This window comes from Rissa tridactyla, chromosome 3 (assembly GCF_028500815.1).
Source record: "Rissa tridactyla isolate bRisTri1 chromosome 3, bRisTri1.patW.cur.20221130, whole genome shotgun sequence".
Lineage (NCBI taxonomy): Eukaryota > Metazoa > Chordata > Aves > Charadriiformes > Laridae > Rissa > Rissa tridactyla.
The window spans coordinates 28,296,387-28,319,129 of NC_071468.1; the positions used below are offsets into that span (position 1 = coordinate 28,296,387).

The window sequence follows — 22,743 nt, forward strand, 5'->3', positions numbered from 1 at the left end:
AATTTTAACCGGGCTTTTTAATTTCACCTAAAAAAGAAGCCAACTGAATTCTTCCAACCCCATTTAATTCCCATCTCTGTGTGCAGCTTCACTTTATGCTTCTTATAACAAAAAGGCTTTTAAAGTTGATAAATGGCCACAAAGATTTTGCTTTTACTTTGTTGCTTTTCTGTTTATTTAACCAAGAGCTGTTCTTTTAGTCCTGACCTCAGCCTTGTCAAATAGACTGTGTTTGTCGAACTGCTCATGCTCCCATTAACTCCTAGCTGTTTCAATTGTCACGTTTGATGAATGGCTCAAATACTGCTAGCATCATTAAAAGCAAGGATACTGAGGGAAGTATTATGTTATGCTGAGTCCAAATACACACCATAAATAGGAAAATTCCAAGCAAAGAAAATCTTTTATTGCATAAAGGAAATTGCAAGTGGTTTAAAACTAATCTCTTTTAATGCCATCTTTCATATGTGCAGGAGACAAGAAAAAGCCCCTCAGGTTTCATGGTTGGTATTATCTCTTTATGGTTAAAGAACATTAGTAGCTTTATAACCTTATTTATACAGAGTTCATGTAAGTGTTTGAGTCTGCTTGGGGGAATGGGCCCGCTTCATGCGAATAAAAGCCGCAGCACCCGTTCCCACAGTGCTCTGTAGGTCCAGAGGGTCTGTCCATCCCCAAGGAGAGCCTGCCAATTCTGGAAGCCGGGGCTTCCTCAAAATGAAATCGCGCAGCCTGCTTATTGAGCCTTATTTCCCCCTCCCTCCCCAGCCTGCGGGAGGCACCGTGGCTGCGGGGTGTCCTGGCCCCCATCCAGCCGTGCCCTGGGCTCTGCCCGCCTGAGCAGTAGCCGCAGCACAGCTTTTCTCTGGTCACCCCCCTGGTTAAAAGCTGCCGCGGGTTCAGGCTCGCCAAGGGCTGGCAGAACTCGGTTCTCCGGTTACGCTCGGGCTAGCGTTTCAGTTTACATTGTCTGGTGCTCTCGTCTGCCCTTTGTCGTACTTACAGCACGGCGCTCGCAAGAAACGCGGAGTTCAGGATTAGTGCTGGGAAGTTGGGTAATGGCTTCAGCAGAAAGAAGAAATGTTGTTGTTGATGATGATGATGTTGTTTTGGATTCCGGGCTTTTTTTAACTGTTAAAGTCTACCTAAAGGCCAAAGAACTTCTGTTCGCAGGTTTTTTTTATATTCTTGAGGCAGATAAAATTATTCAGATGAATATTTGTACAGATACATTTAAATATGCAAAATTATACACTTCTAGACTCATGGCATTGCTACGCTTATGGGGCTCAAAACAGAATTACTGGGGTTTCATATATGATTTTGTTTAAAAAAAAATTGTAATTCTGACTATATGTGTGTATATGTATAGGGTGTGTATATGTATAGGGTGGTTCTAATATTCCTGCGTGTTATGCATGTGGAATTTTCATCATGAGTAAGTACGCTGCTGCAGTATATTTTTCCTGGATGGTAATACAAACCATTACAATGAGGACAGCAGGCAAACCATTAAAGCAATTCTGAAATGGCAGGAGAAGTAGGTCCTCAAAGTTTACAATTTCCCGAGCTGCTAGCAGCACATCATGGGTTTTTTCTTTACTAGAAGACAGAAATGATTTCTTGATCTCAGTCTTTTATGAAACACGGAGAAAACAAAGAAACTTCTAGTTGTATCAGAAACTAAATCAGCCAGGGTTTGCCGTCAGTGAGGGTAACTCTGCCTGGTTGCTTGAGTGCAAGCAATGGCAGAAATTGCCTTGCTGCTATCACAGCTAACTCAAATTTTAGTTTTGAGATGATCTTTCTGAAACTTTAGTTTTAGAGAGATGATGCAGGATGTCAGTTACTGAGCTTGCGCCACCATTACCCTAAATTAATGATCTGCATCACAGCCAAAGCATAAATCTAAAGGTGTCGTGAGAAGCACTAATAGTTGATGGATTTGCTTAAGTCCTTTTTCCCTTTTTTAGATGCCGTAAGCGGCAGAGCGCAGAGGTGGGCTGTGGACTCCCAGCAAGTTCTCCTCCCAGTGCAAGGGAGGCTGCAAGGGTGGGCAGCTGTCTCCGCAGAAGCTATGCTCCCGACGGCCGACTGCACCCGGCGTATTCAAACCACCCCTCTCACCCCAGGCACCCACTGGGTGAGCGATAGCGTAGGTTATTTGCTCCCAGGTGGAAAGGTGCTTCCCGCTGCCTGGACTAGATTATCCAGGCTTGTATGTATTTAGATTGCAGCGATCTGGACATCAACTATACAAACTTATTTAACAATTTTCATCCAGATAAACCACAAAATGGTATCACTGTATTTAATCATGAATGTGCATTTCTGTCCTGGGGCACCTGAGGTTACTGATGGTTGTTGCCTAGGATCCTAAATATATATTTAGTTTCCTAAATAGTTGGGGTTAGAGGGGTGGGGTGTTAATCAATGGAGTTCATCGCAGTTCTTTCGCTATTCACTGGGTGATAATACTGTTAATGAGCAAAATACTTTCATTAGAACAAATGCTTTTTTCAGCCTCAACTGTATTCTTGTTTCTGTCTGTATTAAATATTAATCAAAACAAAGTAGGAAAGCGGCAATCATTCCCTGATGGGGCTTCCTGCATTTTTAATCATGTTTTGTTGGTGCGACTAGATTTCTGTTACTCTCAGGAGTACTGAAACCTACAGAATATGAATTCAGTTCATTAACCACATTCGAACTGGGTCTATAGGAGCAGGCCCTGTACTTAATGTTGCTTTCTATGGGACAGGATTATAACCATCAGGTAGCTGCATCTCAGAATTAAATATAAGTATGTGCTATACACAGGTAGGTACCAAGCCCCCGACCCACACTTGCTCTCCCACTGAAATCCGTGAGGCCAGCGTTTGTGAGAAAATAGACTCAGAGGTCTGCAGGCTCCGTTGGTCTCTAATGAAACATGATCTTGACCTGGAAAAGTAGGATTGGGGATGCCAGTATCTACACACTTGTTAAATCAGTGAAATGGAGAATTCGGCTCATAGTTCACTGAAAAGACATCAGCCAGGTTAAAGAAAAACATAAGAAAAAGCTTGTTTGCTCTGCCCCCTTGTTCAGCATATAAATGATACTGTCAGGACTTTTGAAGCGAGTGCTGCAGTCTTTTCCTGGAAAGCATCATTGGCAGAAACCTAGTTTTCAGCAGAACTCTAGAACTGAGGGGAAAAAAATGGTATAAATCAGTTAACAAGTTGACCCACGGGCAGCCAAACTAAAGAGGCCTCATTTCCTAGGGATTTCTGTCTCTTCAGCCTCGTCGTCTGTTTTCCAGCTCTCCAGCAGCACCAGCCCTCCCTGTCCTTCGTGCCTCCAGCGCCTGGCAGGAAGGGCCATACGCGTGGCCAGGGCAGCGCTGCTGCGTACGTGGTTGTGGGCTGTCCCCCTTTTGCACAGGACTTGTAAGAACTCGACAGCCGCTGAGACCTCTGCCCTTCTGTAAAACTGAGTTTAAAAACTGGGGGGAAAGAGCAAGCAGATGACAGACAAACGTTCGTACAACACAATTATGTTGTAACCTCATTTCCCTAAGGAACTGTATATTTTTGTGAGTAGTCGGTATTTTTAGAGATTGGGTATTTTCCTTATTTTTAAAAGCAAGTAAAAAGATGCATAGAAAGAATCACAGAGTGGCAGCACCACGCTTTCTCTGAGTAAACAGCCACAAGGCCATTCCCGGTTGCCATATTCCACAAAACGCATATCCTAACCCTAGTGCCTGTACCCCTTGGATTAGGCTGCAGCCAAAACATTGAGCACCCAAAGTAAGTACAGAAGCCCTGTAGCAAACAAGCCTGCCGCCCTTGCATAGTCGTCTCCAGGTTTGCCACAGGTCTGCCATCTAGACATGTTAACATTGGAAAGAGAATTCAAAATTGAAGGAGCGAATCCTACTTGACAAAACAAAAGATGACACTAGTTTCTCCCTGGGAATGGTGCTGGTGGTGTCAGTAGAATTGCCACATGTTAATTTATTCCACCATTTCTGAGCTGGGGGGGCTCTAATAATATATGTCAGATTTTCTCTATAATGACCTATTAAAATTCTAGGACTAACTCAACGCAGCTATCATATCCTCAGTATCCTGCAGCATAGTTGGCAGAGCAAGGACACACTTTTCCTTTTCTTTACTCTGTTTTTCTTGCTTGCTTGTGACTGCAGTTTGCCCATGAGTGTTTGCCTTGTGCTGTTCCCACCCAGAAAGAATGCTAGGGCTGGGTGGTAAATAGGGACAAAGATAGTATCAACATAGGTAACAATGAGGTTTTGTGTGTGTGGCTTTTAAGACGGACGTTTTTTGAAGAAATTTTGTGTCATTTGAAATTTTCTAGCTTTTATTAAACAAAACAAAAATTATATGTTTGCATTTTTATTCCAATCAATTAAACTAGAAGAAGGGGTTTTTTTGCTAGTTTTAAAATTCATAAGGGCGTGAATGAAAAGAATGATTTTCCCTGGCATTAAAATATTAAATCATCATCAGACCTTGCCTCTGGGCTCACAGGCAATAACGCGTGTATCTCCTGTTCTCTATTTTACTTTTGTCTCATATGCATAACCTAAAAGCCCTGTTTTTTTCAAAGAATGTGCATCTCTAGTACTGTGTAGTGTGGACTAATTTAGTTAATGAGTTACACGTGCAACTAGTCCTTGCTGGTTAGAGAGTTCTTGGTATTTCTTCTTTAATTTTTCCCTTCCCCATCCTAAAAAACTTGAAAGCTTTGGAAAGGACTAGATGTAACTTAATCACTTATTAATAATTTAGAAATATCAAGTTGGGCCTAAATTTTGTTCTTTCCTTTCTCTTTCCCTCTGTCATTTCTGGACAAGAAAACTATTTCTAGCAGTGAGAAAAATATTGTCATTGTCCCACAGTGCCCAGAAAACATACGAAAGAGTAGCCAGTGCAAATGGTAAATGAAATTTTTAGTCATATTGTGCAAACTCTGACTCTCACGAAAGTCAGTGAGGCTGGAATTCCCTCCTGTTAAATCTCTGTGCTGTACAAGATGATTGTGTCTGGTTGCAAAGAAAATTCTGATTTTATTATCCAACACTACTTTCCCTTGTCTTTCTCCTCATTGCCCCTCCAGCCGTGTGAATTCGCAGCCCACCCAGCTTGACCGAGCATTTCTGTCTGGAAACATCTTGGAAGCAGCTTTCTTCCGAGCTACCTGTTGCGTGCTGCTTTTGCTTGAGCATCCTAGAAATTCAGGGAACTTCTTGACTTCAAAGGTATGAGAGCTACAACACTCAGGCAAACTGTACTTTTAGAGATGAATAATCAGCTGCCTGTAAGGCTATTTCAGTTAACTTCCCTGTGATTCTGTGTTGCTGTTGTTCTGTTTTACTATTTCTAAATACTCTGTTATGGATCAGCTCCTATAAACTATTTTGAGACGTCCTTCAGACTAGACCTTTGTCCAGCTTTAAAGACAGTTCTCATGGGTTTCATTAGGTCATCAGATCACTGCTTATTGTGAGTCTAAGTTGCTAAGACTTAAGTGATGCAGAGAACCTAGCTAACTCTCAAAAACTGAGGGTGTCCAGGTTGTTATGGTCTGCCCATAACAGTCCTAAGAAGGAGTTAAATATCACAAAGAGCTGGAAATCCCCATGGCTGAGTTCTGCACCAGATTAGATTCCAAATCGTCACAAATGCTTGTTTTTCCCAAAACACAAACACCCTTCTGACCTCTCTAATTTTCTCATGTAAACTAAGAATCTTTTCATGATAATCAGAGTCAAGTATCAGTTCCAGAAAGCCATCACTATGCATTATAGGCACTTATGCACATTAGAAAACAAAACAAAACAAGCCATCTACCACTTTCCAGGATTAATGCTATGCAACATTTTATGGGTGGTCCATAAGTGGACAGAATGTTGCACTAATGTGTGACTGCATGGCAATTAAGCTTAATTAGGGAAGGTTTTGAAAAAGACAGATGAAAGTAAATTATGGGAATGAAAGCAACTGTGCTTTTGGGGACCACACTCTGCTACGCTAGTTCAGTGAAGTGTTGCTAAAAATGTCCCCCGTCTGTCACATTCTGACGCACATCCAACAGCTTGTCAAACCAAGCGTTTTTCTCTCGAAGGAGGAATCTCTTAGGAGCACATTGTTCACCCGGTCTCTGCTGAACTCACCGGTTCCTTCAGGAGACAGCTGTGCTCCCATAGTAAGAGCAGGAGATGACCCTTAATACGCAGCCATCCAGTTTAGTTTAGCGTTGCCTCTTTTCTACGTGGAGTAGCAGAGGTAGTGGTGAATGTGGGTTTTCATTTTCATGTGTGTGCTAGGGGAATTTTTTCACAATTTCAGACTTTTAATGCTTTCTCAGATTTACAGCTGAGCATCCCATATGGAACATCTGATTCTGGTTCCAGTGATTTTCCCTGGTGAGAAGACCCTGGTAAGCAGACCTGGAGCAGTTCCCAGCCTTCCACACTGAATGGTTCAAAGGCATTTGATCAAACGGGCTCTTTCAGAGCAGAAGACTTCAAGGTTTCTGGGCTCGGAGACAGGCTAGGTGCCTATTCCCTCTCCTAGAGAATTTTAAATGAAACAAAATTTAACAGACTGAAATACTCAATGAAACAGGATTGCTTTTTTCAGCTCTGGACGAGATGGTTGTTACTGGAGGCACCACTATGTGCTATGTTATATTGGATTTTATTAAATTATGGAAAATAATTAAGTAGAAAAGCAGGGAAAAAAGGCTACGCATTCAGCAGGCAGATCTTTTTTTAGCTTGGATAGCGTCTGCTATTGCCTTCCACCAGGACACTGGGATGCTTTTTTTCCCTAATGAACTTTTTACATCCGAGATGAAATACGGATTCTGTGGACAGTTTATTAAGAAAAACACTGGTTTCATGTGAGCAGTTTTCAGACCAACAGGGAATTTATATGGGGAAATCATATATGAGCATAGGGAAACACCTCATAAAAAGAATGACTACGTGGTCAGCAGCTGTAATTTATGTGCATTCTTTTTCAATAAAAAAATGTGTGTTCAGACCAATCTTTTCTTTTTTTATTGCAGCTCAGCAAGGTAGCCTCAACTGTAGTTGTTTAACCTTCTGACTTTCTTTGTTTTGTTTTTGAAAAAAGAAAGCTAAACCCAGCACTTTTTGTTTTCGGTTACAAAGCTTATTCATACGTGAAAGGTGCAGTAAGGACACCTTTCTCCACTGAAGGAAGCTGAAGTAAGTGTTGATAAAAATATCACACATAAAAGCACGTATTAAAAATGAAAACAGAGGGACAAGGAGATGCTAAATATAAAAAAGAACCTGGTTCTGGGATTTGATGGCTGAGAGTGAACAGCTGTGCACAGGTAATCCAGATACAATTCCTTACGCCTAAACTCCGCGGGTCAGATACAGGTTTACCTGCACAGAGATGCAAAATTTGCAAATGATGTGTGTATCCTTAAATGACAATTTCCTACAGGTCAAATTTTGCAGAAATCGGTGGAATTAAAAATTACATTCCTAGAAAGGAATCTGTAACCAAACCTCTGCATGGGATCTCCTATTTAGCACAAAGTGCTAGTTCTAGAGAGAGATGCCCTTAGCTGGGGAACCTTACTCAGATCCCCTACTTGCTTCCACATCTGTAACTGGGAAGTGAAGGCTCAGCTGAAGAGTTGCTGGTACGTGAGGTAATGAGAAACTCCAGGGTATGCCTGGATCCGTGGTAACATAACACTTGCGAGGAGCGCTGGCACAATCTCCTTGATGGAGTTGTTACAAGCCCTCCATAGACTCATTCTTTCATGGAGATGATTAGATGTTGGGGGAAGCCTGATGCAGTTACGCAGCAGTAGGTGAACAAGCCATTTCCACACCAAAAGCCTAAAACCAGCGTTTATTACTTCCTGTTAGGTCACAGAAACATCACTTATCTGTCATTTTGACGATAGCCACTCTCTTTTCATCTTCTTCGTCTTCCTGAAATGCTCTGCCCTACACTTCTTTTACACATGCTGTAAATGCTCCCCTCCAGCAGGTTTCCCAAGATCTGCAGTATTAGTGCTGGCACCTTCCCCAGCAGCCAGACCTCTGGGAGTCCCTGGGACCGGCTCTGAAGGGAATTCTCCGAGTCAAATAAATTAGGGCAAAAGCTGGCATTCGGCTTTTTCTTAATTAATGACAGGGAAAATTCGCTTGGATTGGTACTGGCTACTTAACAGGAGCCTACAGAGCATCAGGATTTAGCCTTCTATGATTTGGATACTTTCTAAATTATATTTTATGCTAGAATACTGCAATGTTGATTGTTGGAAGAGCCAGGGTAAAAGTGAATTTTTACAGCTCCCGGAAACCTGTGACAGCAGCTGGAGGCATTGTCTCTACTCTCTCCCCACACCACAAGCCTTTACAAGGCTTTAAAGCCAGAGAAATGGAGGTGTATGAAAGGGACCTGCTGAAAAAAATACACTAACGGAGCAAACAAGTCCATTATTCCCAGTTTTCTAGGAGACACGTTTCAGTCTGTATGTACTGTATTTCTGCAAGAGGTGTTAAATATTTACAGGTGAAGGAACTCAGGCTTGCTGGTTTCCTTGGATTCCTTTCTGACCAGCCATCCTTTCTTTTTCCCCCACGTCCTTCCCTCTTTTGTGGCTTTCCGGCACAAGTGCCCACAGCAACCTCTTGTTGGGGATCCAGGAGTAATCCTTCGCCACAGGAACAAGACGAACCTCGGCAACAGCCGCCGAAACGCCGTGATCACACGTTCCCAGGACCCTGCCCTGCCAGCAGTGGGAGGAAACTCCAGTTTATGTTAATAAGGTGTGGAGGGTGGCCAAAGTATTTTGTGAGTTTTCCGGCTCAAAAGGGTAATGAAGCTACCTCTGTCTCAGTAGGCTGGCACGGGAGCAAGCAAAACAACTGGGAAACGTGTTTCAAAGAAGAAACACAGAGCACAAACTCCCTGGGTTTCACACTTCCACTGGGGGCTGAGCTTTGCCTCTTTCCACCTTTTTTCCAGGCTGGCTGTTCCCCTTCGCACAAAAGCAGGGACGGATGGGGGAGGGCAAGGAGGCTGTTTCTATGGATTAGCTTCAGGCAGCTCTCACCAGACTGAAAGTTACACTGGAAAGCGTTTCGTAGTTTATACCAAAATAATGAATTGTTTAATATGTAAAGTAAACCCCGAAAGTTATTCCCATAAATTTGGTTTAAAATCTACCTATTTATTAGCTGTGAGCAAAAGAGACTTCCACGCTGCTGCGAGCACGGTCAGATTCTTTGGGCTCGCTTCAAAAAGCTCGCTCTTTTTGTCATTCCTCTCTGACCTCCTCCCTGCTAGTCCCGGGATGAAAAGCAAGCCAAAGATCTGCTGAGAAATGGGCCGAGCCACTGCTGACCTTTGCAAATCCAATTTCTTCAAAGCGAGAGCTAATCGACGTGTTCCCACGCTGTGTATTGCTGAAACGTACGATGCAATTCAAGGAATGAATTCACCATGGTGCAATCTCATTTTGAATCCAGTTTTCTTGCTATGTGTCAGAGGGTGAAGGAGGCAGAGTGTGGTAGGAGTTATGAACAGCAGTCACACACAAGTTTCACGAATCACGTAAGTCTGCCTGTGAAAGATTTTGTACTTTGAAGGGGTTATTTCCCTTAACGTTTAAAATGCATCAGCCCTACTCCCCTTTCTACTTTCCTCCCCCTCAAAAACAGAGAGACGTTTTGTAGTGATTTAAAAGAAAAATAAGCCAATGAGAGTTTCTACCGAATAATCTTCAAATAGAAAAAAAAAAATAGCTGTGTTGGGGGTATTACCTGACATGTAACCGAGGAGATTTGTGCGCGCAGGAGTTATAGGTGAACGGGATGGTGATACAGGGAGAGCTTTAAAATTCATATTTAAAATTCAGATTCTCTCTCTCACTTTGCCTATCAGGTTGGGTATGAGTGCTATTCCTGTTTCATAGCAGTGAGAGCAGGTCATATCTGTGCGAAGCTTTGCTATCTCTGCTAGGTACCGCAGGTGTGCCTGCAGGATCCATGCAGGAACAGCATATTGGCATTCCTAACCTAAATCTTATAATCTTATTTCAACAGGTGTGTGGAGACTGGCCCCTTCCCTCTTTTTTCCAGAAGGAGCTGCTGTTTGTTTCCCATGCAGCTGGCCAAGCCCTGCCTGATCCCAGCCCCGGGTAGCCTGATGCACCCGACGTGAGCGAGCAGCGATGCTCTGCGGCCGCGTACGTGCCCCAAGCGGTGCCCGTTTGTGTAATGCTGCCACTTTTGTCTGGGGCAAAAGGAATGGAAGAGGGCTCTCATTCCCCGTTTAACTACTATAGGGTATGTGCCACAGGTAGCACATCTCAGACCCTTTCGTCAGTGCCGAAGAGAGGAGTCACAGCGTTCCCAGCGTGGGATTGGGGTCGGTGTGTGCCCCTCTCTCCAGCTGGGAAGCCGTGGTGTGGTAGATAGCAGCCAAGCTGCTCCACCTCTGGTGCCTTACCACAGACCTCCCGGAGTCCGATGAATCGCGCCGGCTTGGTCGTATAATAGAACCAGAAATATTACGGCCTATTTATTTATTTCTTTATCGTCTTCATTGCACAAGTGTAATTCCATTAGAGCTGATGTAATGGAGAATCAGGCCCTTGGGCTAATGGGCTAAACTATGCCCTGGCTGTGTTAGCTGAAGACTTTCAGAGGAAGCCTCAATGCTCTCATTTTCTAGTTGTCCTTAGCAAAGCAAATGAAAATATATCATTGTTCTCAAGATTGCTGAATGAAGCAAGTCCTTTTTTTAATTGTATTTCCATAACCATGAATAGTAAATTTCATCCATTCATGACTGGTTTATAAAAGAGTTTGCTAACTAACCAGATCTGGAGAACTTTCTTTCTCAGCACGTATTGCAATAAGAGAATTGTTTGTGTTTTTTATTACTTTCTCAATATTTTTTTTATTCTTTTTCCCAAGACACAATTAGATTTTCCAGTTTTCTGGACATCAAAGATTTTGGAGAAGAGATTGTATAAATTGGATAGGTAACAGCTGTTACCAGACGGATTTACTGGTGGAAAGGGGAGAGGGCTAATTTGTTTTATGTTCTTCCTCCCACTGCTGGCACCTTTCACTGTGGCACACTGTTCCTGTCCTGTGACAGGGAATATCTTTGCACAGAGGGAGGCCTTGTCCACAGGATTACACCCACCTTTGGGTTTCACTGTTGTTTATAAGTAGCTTTTCCAAATGTCTTCATCATAGCTCTTTTACTTGGTCTTCCAGTAGTTCACTAGAGAGAAAAGAATGGGAGGGCAGCTCTAACTGTGTTAGCTAGTAGCACTGACTGACAGATTTTAATTTCTGACCTTTTCAAGTCAGGTTTGTTTGCTCCACTTCTGGATATCTCAGGGCACTTTAAACTGGATTTCTGTAAAAGAAAAAAATCATACAGTGAACTCCCCAAGAATGGTCATACCGGGACTGAAGCAGAGTTTCAGCTTGAATAAAAAATGCAGTATCTCTGCTGCACCCTCCAATTTAATGTGGGAATAAACACTTGCGCGAATCCTCTTTATTTCCTCATCTCGTGCAAAATTCCTTGTGCTTCTCTTTTAAATTTCTCACTGTTCAGAAAAGATCTTGGAGGGGAAGCAGTCATTTGTAGTATTGCAAAGTATTAGCTGGTAAAACAGATTGTGTGCATGTATAACAACATGATTTTTGCGTATTACTATGCCAACAATATCTGATCCCATTCAGATAACAGTAAAGGGACGTACAACTTTGACCGGATTCAAAGAAAGTCACACTGCTTCTCATTCTTATTTTAAGTTTGATCTACTCAGTTTCATATTTGCATGTTGTGTTTTTAAGTACTTATCCTCACATTCTTCAAGCTTCAGCTTGCAATATATATAGTCTGCAAAAAGTATCCTGTGGACTATGACCGTTGTAAGACATCTAGTCTGACTTAAAAATTTAAGAAGGACTGGCATCTTCTCAACCTAGTCTCCTTCTTCCCAAGGTAGCCTACGTTAATACTTTTGATCCTTCCCTGCTCTGAGCAACATCAGAACGCATTGCCATTGCAGGAAAGGGGACTCTGGCTTCACCCATTCTGTGAGGATCCTCAGACCTTTGCAAAAATGCTCAGATTTTCACAGAGTTTGAGCCTTTTCTGAAAGCTGGCCTGGGGACACTGGGCACCTCATCTGGGAGAGCAGCACTGGAGCAGATAGTCCATGTCAATGGCCACTGAGCTGCTGTCGGAAGAATGAATCCTGTCAGGAGAAGGACAGAAGAGAAGCCAGGTCCAAAAACCCATCTCTAATGTGATTTTGTGGGGGTGTTTTTCATTACGCTCTAGGCCTTAATTAATTTTATAAATTTTTTCTTCTATCTATCTCCTTCATTTGCTCCCTGACTAGTGCTCCATATATTTAAAACAAATGACCCTGAAAAGAGGGGAGGTCCTTTTAAAAGAGCTACTGAGCTTTTGTGCTAAGCCCAGAATGTTTTGGATTTTTCTGCACAACCAGTGGAGAAATGAGAACAGCTCTGCCAGCTTCAAGGACGAAATTCTCCCTCTTTAGTAAGCATTTAGACTCCAATAAAGATGAAACTTCAAAGCCAAAGGCAAAAAGTACAGTGGAGGCTCCCAGGCTAGGTGGGCGGTTTGCTGCAGGAGCCAGGAAGTAAGCCTCATCCATCACTCCCCCTGTAGTGGGAATCTGCCATTCAGCTGGCACTGTAAATCCAGCAAAGAGGGTTTATCACAAAGAAGAAGTCTGAAAAGGTGGCAGTTTGCAAAACTGAGGGACCTGGCAGGATTTAAATTCCAGAAACAAAACTGCTCTGATAATTGTTTTCCCTTTTGTTCATTTTGTCTGATTATAGTCCAGAGCCAAAAATATTTCAGTAGCTTGCAAAGCTGGCAGCTAACCAGGTTATCAAAATGGGCTCCAGCTCACCGAGGGATGGCAAGAAATATGCTTTTCTTCTTTAGGAAGTTGTTAATAGTTTTGTATTGCTTGCCATCTTATTAAAACTTTGATTTGATTTGAGAGGGGGTGGCTAATTGAGGAAGACCCTTGCTTTTTCTTTGAAGAAAACAAGTTTGCTGTGTACAATTCATGCAAATAGGGAGAGAAAGAGGTGTCTGACTAATAATGAAAGGTACGGTGAAATCTAGATTGCAGTCTGTGTTTTACACATAGCCCTTTCCATATGCTAAGTTAGGACCCGAGCAGGTGACCCTAACAGCCCACTTACACTGAAAAATTACTCCTGTTGTCTCGGCTTCCCCAGGTTCTGTACTAGCACACACAGAATTAAGCGCAGTTAGCACTTGTACGTTGGCAAAGATCGGTGTAAATCACAACTTTTTAATGATACGTTAAACAGGACAATCTCTCGCATCCAGAAGAGGAGTTCTTGTCGGTAATCTGAAGAATCAGCAGGAGCTCAGGAGCTTGTGCAAGTGGTCGTACCAAACAATTGCCAAGCTATGAAAGCAATAGAAAATGCAGGTATAGTATCTCACAGACTACTTTAATTTTTAAAGTGAGATTTTTGATCTTGTGCTCAGGCTTGTACAGGTAATGGATGTCAAGTTAAAGCTACATGAAATATTTTTTTCACTCCGCAAGCTGTTTGCACAGGAGTTACAGGCCTAAATTATCAGTGTGCTATTGATAGGCATTGCAATCATTATTTCTACAACTTCCTTATCATTTATTTGGAGCTATGCAGTGACAGTAATATAATTTTTAAAAAAATCATTAGCTTGACTAAATACTTCCTACTAAGGAATGCTTATGCATGGTGACTTTAAAATGTCATAGCAATGCTCTGAAGCTGTACAGAAACTGTGAAGTTCAATGTATATAACCAACGGGGGATTAAAGCTCTGTTCCTCTGGAACTCCAGTATGAACACATAACAATATTTTTATTCTAACGAAGTTGCATCTTCATAAAATCTGTTAAACTGCAGCTTGCAGAGGAAGTCTAAAGTACAGGGCAAATTGAAGTACAGTAACTCTGAAAGGGCAAATTAATCTAACCAGAGCTGTATTACTTACAGGAAAAAGAATTGAGATTACTGATGGCTCACTGCACAGAAACAGCATTTACTATGATGGAAAAGTGTATACCATGGATTAACTCTGTGTCAGTTTTGCACTGGCCTGTTTCTCATTTTACATGGCCAACACTTTGATCCCCATTATAAAGTAGGTACATACAATCCTGGGAAACTTGCTGCCCTAAACTAAAGATGAAATAATTTAATCATAGGTACTTGGACAGGTGTTTCTCAGACCCATTTAATTATGTTTCATTGTTTACAGCCTGTCTTTCTATGAGTATTACATCCAGAGATAATTTAAGGGCACAACCTGCTTGTAGGCTTAGGTGTGTGGGAAACTTGAAAGAAAATGAAAAACTGGTTAGTTGTTACCATCTATAACTCCAGAACATTCAAGCTTGTGTATCTTTGTGCTTTCTTTTTCTGTTAAGGAATTTACTCTTTTTATGAGTTTCTTCCTCTAATTTTGCCATTCCTGTGCCTGTAAATACACATATTCTCCTGTAGTTTAGTAATGAATAGTAGCATTACAGTGATTTTGGACTGATTTTGAGCTCTGCTATATTCCTGTAACATCTCGGAAGGGTTGTTCCAGATTTACAGCTGTATAACACCAGCGGAATTTTATCCCTTTACATTTGCATTCAGAGCTAATGCTTTAGTCATCCAGATCCTTAGACTGGTTATCCAGTCAAGTTCTTCAGTGCTGATTTAACTGTTGCATTCACTATGTCTACGAATTTCATATAACATTAGAAGATGGTAAATAGGTATAAACTGAGCTTTCAAGGATGGAAACTGATGATATTTTTTACTAATTTCTAGATCCATTATGTCACTGGTACTCTTTGGGAAAGTTCTGATTTACAAAATATGATCTCATGGTGTGTTTTATCTTATTGGCTTCTTGCCATATTGCCAGAATGCAGTGTATTCAGGCAGAGGCCACCAAAACGCATGCTTCAGCAGCCTATGCATGCGGAGAAAGAGCGCAAAGCTGGTTTTCATTTTCTAGAAACAGATCCTAGTTACAGTATACCTCCAACTGAATGGCTTTTTAGTATTGGCTCAGTGGTTTTGATTTTGATTGAGTTCTTAGGTTTTATGTTTTTGAGGCATATGTATCATATGCTTGCAGGAAAAGTCCAAGTTTCAGAAGTTTTCTTAGAATTAATTTCATGCTTTTGAAAGCTTCACTGGAAACCGTCATTCTCTGCCTACTCACAAATACAGCACCTACAACTCTTTCTGCACTGTTCAGGAGAGATGCCTTAAAAAATACTACATATCTTTCCACGCCTGCTCAGAAGGCACTAATCTAGAAAAGAAAAGATGGCCCGTTTGGTCCTACAGTAAGTTTCTACAACTAGCAAAAAATAAAATAAATCTATTTAAGAAAGATCAGCTTGAGAAATAATATCTTGAAGAAGATGTTAACTTAAGAAATAATATTTTTTCACTAACCTCTATGAAGAGCTTTTGGTTTTGACACATCTATGTAGTTCAGCTGAACTGTCAATTCCCCTGTCCTTAGTAATTTAAAACCTGTATTTTCCATAGAACTATTCAGTAGTACACAAAATATTATTAGCAGGAGGGGAAAAAAGAGAAAAGTGATTCTAATCAGAAAACAGAACTGCGTCAGTAAAAGCCTGGTTCAAATATGCACTGAACGGGAGTTATGTTGCCAATTTCATTTGTGAGCAGTTCACATGAGATCCCTCACAACAGTCCAGGTCTTCAGGAAAAGCTGTGAAGATCAACCCCTCAGCAACGTCTGTTCTTATCTTGAGCACTAACATATTTTTCTCCTTGTCATCTTTTAGTCTTTTTTCATCTAGCTGTATCTATGAAATTATAAATCAGTCATAGATAGATGCATATATGGCCATTTTCCTTTTCTGCATTCCTTTATATTTTTGCGCTCTTTCCCTCCTTTGGGTTATTTGATTTATATATTATCTCTGTTGAAGGAATGCAAATACCATTATACTCACTTCTCAGATGATTTTTCAAACCAGTGATATTTGAATGGATAGAGATTTTTTTTAAAATTTGTTTTTGCTAAACCTCTGGTGGCATGTGCTCTTCTTGTTTATTTGCATTTAGGCTTCTGTGATAATATTTCCGGTAAGATCTGAGATAGGATTTTCATTTCCAAGAACTACGCTAATTCGTGAAACTGGAGGTGGAATACGCAGTATGACTTCTTGGGTGATAAGATAGCACTTGGTGAAATAGCAAGAAGCATTTAACAGCTTTGCAGAAAGGATTGTTTTTCTGAGAGCGTTCAACCCTGATAGAACGAGGAAGTTTAGAAATTGTGTAGAAAGTCATGCCCTCCCAAGATCTGGTCACTGTCTAGGTCAAGAGTTAGACGAGGTTTAGACAAGTTTCACATCCTGACACTTTGCCATCCATAGGTAAAGAAGCTGATACGAATTCGAGTGTCTGATACGCAGCTGGTACGCAGGGCATTTGTTCTTAACCTTGTTAAGCACTGCATTTTAAAAATCTTCATCTTTTTCAGCCTGAATGGTACTTGTCTGGCAACGCTTTTTATGGGGTTTTAGAGCTGTGCCCAGCAACTAGTTTTGTTCTTGCTTCTGTAGCATTTTTTACAATTTTTGCTAAGGTATTGATATATGTGAAGAACTCTACATTCGTTGATCTCTAGGCTTATTTCAATTTTGTAGACTTCAGTCAATAATCATCAATTATCTAGCCAAAGTACGAGAAGTGATATTCACTGGCAGAAGCACAGTGTTTTACAAGTGCATCTGAAGTTGAAAAGAAGGTACACAGAAATACTGTACTCTTGGGAAGTTCAGTAATGTCAGTTTTGGAGTTCCTTCACATGCTTGCATAGGAGGTGGATTACTCTATGGAACGGGTTCAATTCTCAGTCTTACCCAGGTAAATCCGGAGTGATTCTCCTGAGCACAGCTGACTCCACAGTCTGCCTCTCTGTTAACTTGACAGCGCTGGGGTTATTGTGCATACTAGACTGTGGCTTTTCATTGCAATTGCACCACATCAGCAAAGTGGTATCTGGACCTCCACGAAGCTTATCAGGAAGAGAATTAATTTGGCAACTTGATTTGTGTCCCTTCCTTTCACTTTAATTTAGAAAACCATTTGGAAATAACGTATCATGTCAGTTCTTCTCAGTTTTGATAGTGCTGGTTAACCTCCTAAACAGCTTTCCTTTATTGATAATTTCTCAGTTAGAATGTAATTCACATTTAGTACTTATGAAATGTTCATTTCATGAACTGCCTTGCTGACAGAGGAAGCTTCAGTTGTTTTTTCTTTCAAAACAAACACATACCCTTACCTCCCCAGCTGGACAAAGCCAGTGATGAATAATCACTTTTATAATCTTTCTGAAATATCAAAGTTGTCTCCCCTCACGGCAGAGAATACCAAACTGTCCAACAAGGAAGCAGGCCGTGTGAATAGCCTTGCTGAATTCCTAATTGTTTGCTCTGGCAGTTCCCAGTGAAGCAGCTGGCTGTCTTTGGAAAGCTATGCTGCTTGTTTTGGGTTTTGCACATCATGTGTCTTTAATTTTCAGCACTAGCCACAGGGATAAGTATCACAAATATCTGCTTGAAGGCCTTTTGCCCTTGGGGACCCAATATATACTTGGCAGCCTCTCTGACAGTGGGACTGAAGGGAGAATCAAAGTTGACTCATTGCCTTATATCCCCTCAGGGAGAAGAAAGAATAAAAAGGGCAATTGCTGCTTCCTTCAGTTGCCTGAAGCAAGTCTTTCCTGTTTTGTAGAGAATAAGCTAATGCCATTTTATAAAACAACCTGCCCTCTATATGAAAAAATTATTCCATCCAGTACCATACAGCTAATTCTGGGGCTTGACTTTCTTGATCCCAGTGCGGTCCCGGGTGGAGTTCAGAAATGCGTACCTCATCAGAAATGGATATTCGCATCTTCCATTCAACACTCACCTCCAACAGAATCTACTGTCATGTTCTTCATCTCAATGTACAGTAAACTTTAATGTGTGCTCTCAGGTGGAGAGAGCGTGGATTGTGCTTCATTTGCTGTGCCCAAGCTCTTAACATATTCTGATCTCCTATTGTACGATTAGGACCAACACAAATGAGTATCACCCTATGACTTTGAGTGAAGGTACGATCATTACTCTGCCTGTGGGTATAACTTCCCAAATATTCCCCACTTTATATGCCACACTGAAGTGAAACAATCACTATTGTGCTAGTAACTTCGTAATACATGGGGGAAGCCCAAGCCCCAATGAATGCATTAGCTAAAGATTAAGCAGGATGCCAGATGAGCTTTGATTCATTTTAGAAATGTTGCTAGGCAGAGCTCCAAGCTCACACCAAGTGATGCCAAGATATTTGCTCATGTCTCCATCGCCCCTTATCTCAAGTGGTGCAACTGCCAGAAATAATTTTCCGTACTAGAAAAACTTCACGCATTTTGCACATTGCTCTTTCCTATGTAAATCTTGTTAGTTTATGACTGCCATTTGAAAATGGAATTCAACTCTTGTATTTTAGATCTCAAAAGCATCTTTCTTTAGGACAACATTTCTATTTTTCTAGGAAACCCATTCCTTTTATAATCAGCTCAACTCAGCACAAGAATCTTATAGAAGAAGGTGGCGGCGATTATCAACTGAGAAAGTCTATCTTTTTCTTTTTCATTCTAAAACTTCAAGTTTTGCTGTTAGTCCTCAAATTCCGTCTTTTGCCAGGGAGAATGCTTTTGAGTTGATGAGGGATTTGTTACACTATTCGAATACAAGAGAGAGTTTTAGCTGGGGAAGAAGCTCTCAAAGATGAATGAATGTGTTATCTTAGGATGAATCTGAACTTTGTCCTGCAAAACACTGCACAGGCTTTCAGTGGTACAGAGCCCATTGGAATCGTCTGTTGTCTTGCAGCTGAAAGTAATTGGGCTCAAAATGTTTCTCATTATTCCTGATTTGAAAGGTAAGTTGGTATGCCTCTTTAGATGCTTCATTTTAAATATGCCTGTATATTATATATTTATATTAATATATGTATTTAATCACTCTGTCCAACGCAGAGAATATGGCCTTTATCTGTAAGCAAGATCCCCTCTTTACAGTTGCAGAAGTGTGTGCCTGGACCTAATTGTACAGTTAGCACTTTGTGACAGTTTTTGCTTTGTGACAAGTTACTTAAGTTTTAAGCGCTCTAGGTTTCGTTAGTATATGATTCCATTAGTGTCTTTTATGTCTACCTCCAGTAATTTATTGGCATGCAAGGATCAAAGCTCCTAAGTCGGTGTTGTGTATTTTATACAGAAGAGCCAGACAGAGCTGTGGCACAAGGTAAAGTCCATTTGTTTCTCCTTCCTTATTCCTTCTTTTAGCTCTACTTCACACGGAGGTATGGAAACTGTCCTGCACAGTATTACACAGACATAAGAAGGCACTCTGTACTTGAGCAATGGCTGAAGCAAGAAAAACAAGTATGATGCTAAGACCAAAGCACAGCAGAAAAGACTTTAGGAGGATCTATAAAAAGTTTAAATTGGTAAAACATGTATGTGGGTGGGTTAGAAAGAGAATAAAGCATAATTAAGTTACTGAAGCCTCAGCAGGACTCTGCACATTGTTCAGTGTACACGCAGTTTGCTTAAAAGAAAAGTCAGGGATACCCACATCCTTAGGAAGGGGACTTTTTTGTAGTTTGGCATTAATTTTAACAAATGCTACCCTTTCTTGGACCTTGCGTCACTCTGCTGCAGGGTACTGAGTGTATTACAGGAATGTATGAAGGCAAAAATCCACCTTCTGCAAGCTAGTCTCAGAGCTGGGCTGTGTGTATTAGGCACAGCTGAAAGCCAGGGGGGATCTTTGCCATCCTGCACTAGAAAGGGCACTGGGGCACATCCTCTTCTCCAAACTGGTCTGGGAGCCGTGTCCCTGCCTCTCTGCCTTGGTGGGGATAGCCCTCTGTGGGGGTCCCTACCTGCTCACTAACACCAGGAGAGGGGTGGATGGGTGAGAGGGAAAAGCTTTGCCCTCTCTCCCTTTGAAGCAGAGCGTGGGCAGAGAAGAGTGCCAATCGCAGAAAAGTGTCCTTGCAGCTACTGCAACAGTGTTTCTAATTGCTCTATAGTGCGGACAGTTCAGGTCTGATGCCCCCATGCCGTGCGTGACCCAGACACTGCCCTCTTCTATCCCCCCCACAAGCCCTGCTTGCCCTTCTCTTTCCCTGGAGCTTCCTGGGGGTGACCCTGAGTGACCACCAAGGCGAATGACCGAGGCTGCTCCTTTACAAAACCCTGCATTGTGCCTGAGGCTGACAGAAGAAAACACGACTGTGGGCTTCATAAAACTCTGCAAAGTAACACTTTCTGTTGAATGATCCCGCTTCCGCACTCATTGCAGCAGACCAGAGCTCCTGAGCCCGACCACACGAGTGGCACCGTGCACACAGGGCAATACAGGTGGCAAACCTGGAGCCAGACAAGGTTTTCAGTCCCAACTTAGTAGTCTTTTGATTAACTCTCCTTCTCATGGTCCCCAAAGCCCAAGGCTGCTGGCCATCGGTTCTGCCCCTCGTCCAGGCTTATCTCCTCCCTGAAACATCCTTACATGAATGCTCAGCAGGCTCCATCGTGATGGGGGACTCCTTCACTGGCAGATTAGTGTAATGTTGTGGCTGGGAAAGTCACGTAAGGCAGCTATAATGGTGAAATTATGAAGAGTAATGAGGACTTGAGCTGTTATCTATCTCATAAATACATATTCTAACGTGCAGAAAAACCACAGTGTTGACTGAAAATATTGCGAACTTCAGGGGAAAAAAAAAAGATGTTAGCCAGAAGTGTTGTGTTTTTACATATGGTTCACCTAAAAAAAAAATCTGACCTTTTTTAAGATGGCTGCCAGCCAACATTTCAGCAATATTTCCTTTGTGTTTCTGCTCACATAAAGTGATTTATGTCCAAGTACTCTCTAGCTGGTTCTCAAATTGCAATAATGATTTTGATTGTTTGTTTATAGTATTTTCTGAACATTTCGGCCTGCCATGTCGTATATCCTGAACCAGTATAAGTGTCGTTTATAGGTAACTGCTGTGCCCATGTAGAGTCAGTCCATTGTTTCTTCTTTCTTGTCTGTGACACTTCATGTGTATTACATATAAGTTTTTGGAGGGGAAGAAAGGGAGAAAGAGGACCACACCCTCACCTTGCTGATCAAGAAGATAATAGTTTTCAATGTTCTGACAGATGTGTAAGGAAGTCAGAATTGGGTCAGGATACTTGGACCACGTGGCAATTTTTTCCATGGGAAGAGTTAACGTACTTTCCCATGAAAAAGGTGAGGCCAGAGCTGCATGCCATCAGCCCAGAAGGTGTGAGGCAATCTGACTGTGAGGGAAGCGCAGTTGGGCCAGCTGTAGCGAATAAGGTCATCTGCACGGGACACTTCGTGAGGAAGGTGCTGACGGACTTCAGGATTTGCCTACACAATGTCAGAGAGGAGCTTTAGTTCAGACGTTTGAGCTGAAAAGTCTGTCTACACAACAGGCAACTTCTTTTGCACAGTTGAGACCCACATGCATGTTAATGGCTTGTACATCCTTTAGGTGATTTGGCATGGAGTACAGAGAAAAGGGAAAACAGTTTTTTTAAAAATGGTAGAAAAAAAAAGAGTAGACTAAAAAGAAACAGTAGATTTACCCTGGAATCAAAATTCAAGAACATAATGCAGTTTATGTCAATATAAATATCCATATCAATATGACAAATTAGGATGGCTGTTTCAGTGAAAGAACATTGTTTTTCATCTAAATAATAAGCTCCAACAATTATTTCATTGTTTTTGAGAGAAGGTGAAAGTGCCCACCATCATTATGATAAAACAAAATAGTGATGTATGGGGATGGTTGCTTTACTTTCCACCTTTTGGAAACAAGAGACCAAGCAGTTAAGGGACAACAAGAGGAAACTTTATCATGCAAAGAAAAAACCCACAGTATGCAAAGGGTTTTTTTTGCAGAAAGTACCTTTTCTTTAAGCATAGGTATTTTTCAAAAGATATCAGAGAAATAGAACTTAAAAAGATCTGATTCTCTTATTTAGTTGGGACTCCTACAGATTCGTAGGCATTGAGGCCAACAGTCTGTTGTGATCACTGTCTCATCTGACTCATATAAATCAGCTTTTACAATTTCACTTAGTAATTCCTTTACCAAGCTTATAACAACTTACTGCTAATTAAAAGGTTGTGATCTGATAGTTAGTGTTTTCACTTATGCTAAGAGTCGCAATGACTTTAAAAGAACTAATCACACCCACATTAGGGATGAAAAATACCACATGAATTGTACAGTGTATTGATACTAAAAGCATGATAAAACCGCTGCTGTTGAGCAGTCTGGGTAAGGAATCGTCAATGATTTGGGGCTGGAGGGGGGGAAACTTAGAGGTGAAGGCAGGGTCCTTTCCTTCATCCCCTTCTGCAGCTCTCTCCCCATTCTGCAGGTGGTCGGACATCCCCAGCAGCCAGCAGCTCCCACCCAGCACAGACTTTCCTTCACACACTGGTGCAGTGGGAACAGCAGACCTTGTCTGGTGCTTGGCCGGCAGGGCCAGGAGGTCCACCAGGCAC

General features: G+C 41.7%; 2 long non-coding RNA genes across 13 annotated transcripts in view; one reads left to right on the forward strand and one right to left on the reverse strand.

The window, feature by feature from the left end:
• The window catches only part of LOC128907446 (uncharacterized), a 140,466-nt gene extending 121,119 nt beyond the window's left edge, over nucleotides 1-19,347 (forward strand). For 9 of the 12 annotated variants that reach the window (XR_008465603.1, XR_008465604.1, XR_008465596.1 and 6 more), the window contains 3 exons: nucleotides 1,974-2,143; nucleotides 5,125-5,266; nucleotides 6,376-19,347. This is a non-coding gene — a long non-coding RNA (uncharacterized LOC128907446). Of the gene's footprint in view, nucleotides 1-1,973; nucleotides 4,945-5,124; nucleotides 5,267-6,375 lie in introns of all 12 variants that reach the window. The other 3 variants (XR_008465598.1, XR_008465606.1, XR_008465602.1) reach the window with 3 other exon arrangements.
• Nucleotides 1-22,743, reverse strand: part of LOC128907450 (uncharacterized) — a 118,498-nt gene that overhangs the window by 30,736 nt on the left and 65,019 nt on the right. The gene's annotated exons all lie outside the window — the stretch shown is intronic.